Source organism: Bufo bufo, chromosome 5 (assembly GCF_905171765.1).
Source record: "Bufo bufo chromosome 5, aBufBuf1.1, whole genome shotgun sequence".
NCBI lineage: Eukaryota > Metazoa > Chordata > Amphibia > Anura > Bufonidae > Bufo > Bufo bufo.
This window is the reverse complement of record NC_053393.1, coordinates 61,488,856-61,491,467: the sequence shown is the minus strand read 5'-3', so window position 1 is coordinate 61,491,467 and position 2,612 is coordinate 61,488,856.

The window sequence follows — 2,612 nt, the reverse complement described above, 5'->3', positions numbered from 1 at the left end:
AGTTAGCTGTTCCACTTCCTCTGTCACCCCCTGCTACATGAGCTACAGTCTGTTCTAAGATAAATATGAGGGGGATAAAGGGCAACTGCAGCATGAATGGCATGAGCTTCCACTGCCTGACCTCAAAACAACACATGCTCCCTGCTGAGGTGGTCTGGTGCATGACAGAATTGTTCATGGCTTTCCACTTCTCGTACAGATGCTCTAGCACGAGCAATGTTGAATTCCAGCAAGTTGGAACATGACAGATTAAAGCCCCTTTCACATGGGCGAGTTTTCTGCACGGGTGCAATTCATGACGTGAACGCATTGCACCCGCACTGAATCCGGACCCATTCATTTCAATGGGGCTGTGTACATGAGCAATGTTTTTTACGCATCATTTGTGCGTTGCGTGAAAATCGCAGCATGTTCTATATTCTGCGTTTTTCACACAACACAGGCCCTATAAATATATCCGGATGCACTGCGTTGAGTTTTTAACGCAACTAACTTAGCAACACTCAAGAGATATCAGACAGGAAGTAGTAGCTTCTCTGCGTCTGGCTGCGACTGGCTTGAGAGGCAGCACATGATGCAGAAGTTGGCAGCGCAATTTTACAGCCCTTGCGGAGCCAAATTTTACAACAATGCCCAAGACACCATGGGCAATGGACGTAGAGAAGCTAATTGTCCTGGTGCAGGACAGGCCCTGCCTCTGGAATTTTCTTTCTGGGTAGAGGTAACCCAGGATCTCTTCGCCACCATCTGGGAGAAAACCCAAGGCCAAAGTCGGAAGAATTTGAGTAAGTAGACAATGTATACATGTTTGATCCTTGCTGTCCTCCCTAGTATATAGCCCATGTCATAAGTTATCCTCCCTAGTATATAGCCCATGTCATATGTTATCCTCCCTAGTATATAGCCCATGTCATATGTTATCCTCCCTAGTATATAGCCCATGTCATATGTTATCCTTCCTAGTATATAGCCCATGTCATATGTTATCCTCTGTATAAATTTATAATTGCCTACATTTTCCTGTCTTGTCTTTTTTTTTTTTTTTTTAAAACAATTTTTATTTCGGAATAAAAAGGCAGTGTACAAGTATACATATCACAACAGCTCATGCTCGCAGGCATGAATACATGATTGTCCAGCATGCAAGTAATACGTGCCTAATCCGAATTTTCAATTTTCTCCCCCCCCGGGTAAACACCCCCCTCCCTTCCCTCCCAACTGCTTCCCAACTCGAAATGCCATAACAATATCTCGCTGTGAGTCCCCTGGGTAAAGTATCACATATTCTAGCGCGGTAGAGACATCAATCATTAGTATTGTCACCTCTAATCCACCTCTAGTCCTCCCAAAGTATCCTTCAATTTCCCTTCTAGATACCACTTAGTGTGCACAAAAGGTCTGACGACCTCTGAAATTTCCGTCGGCGTCAAAGAGTATACAATAAAACTCTTCCAGGTATGAAAGAATCGTTTTGCAGACTTCTCCTTGCTACCCTCCACATCTAGCCTGTCCAGATACATAACATATTTCATGGTCCCCAGAGCCTCCTGAAATGTAGGAACTGTGGGATATATCCAGTGCCTGAGTATGGTCTTTACCACTGCCAAAAGAAACAAGTGTATCCCCTTAATATTAGTAGAATGGGTTATTTCCCCCCTTTCATCCAGTGGGATATAATGGAAAATACAATGCAAAGGTATCATTTGAATCTTTATACCCCAGACCTGCTGGATATACTCGACAGAGTCCTCCCATAGAGACTTCAAGTGAGGGCAATGCCAAAGCCCATGCAACAGATTAGCTTTCTGGTGCAGACATTTAGGGCACCATCTCAGATAGTGCGCGGGTGCATCTCTATAAGAAAGATCAAAGGCATACGTAGCCTTATGGAGTATCCTAAAATGCATCTCCCTCCACGGTTCACTCGTAATCGCCTGCCTCACTCTTTCCATTCCTTCCCTCAACTTGGGAGTAACTGCGCCGTCCCCTAGTTCTTCCTCCCATTTCTTATACACTTTATCTCCTATGGGAGTAGAGAGAATATTCTGCATTCTTTTATAGAGGTCAGATAAAGAGAGTTCCTGGGTTCTCACCAGGGCCTCAAACCAGTTCAATCTGTCAGGATCACCCAGACTCACTGACTGCGCTCCGCAGTATGATTGCAATTGTTTATATGACAGAAAATGAGAAGCTGGGATTTGATATTTGGATTGAACCTCAGGCCACGATAAAAGCCCAGTACCTCCCTCGTTCAGCAAATGTTTCAATACCAGAATCCCCCTGCCTTTCCACAGTCGAAAAAGACCAGATCGCCCACCTTCCGGAAATGCAGGGAGATTCCATAATGGCATATAGGGAGTGATATACATGGGCAATTTGTATAGTCTACGAATGCTCCGCCAGGCTGCCAGAGTATCCCTCAAAATTACATAGTTTTTGAACGGTCTAGGGAGGTCCCTTATCCTAGTATGTAACAAGGCTACTAAATCCCAAGGCGCTACCAATTCACTTTCTAGTGGGGTATTCGAGAAAAACGAGGTGCCTTTTAGCCAGTCCCTAGCATGTCTAAATAGTGAGGCCAGGTTGTATCTTCTTATCGATGGCATCTGAAT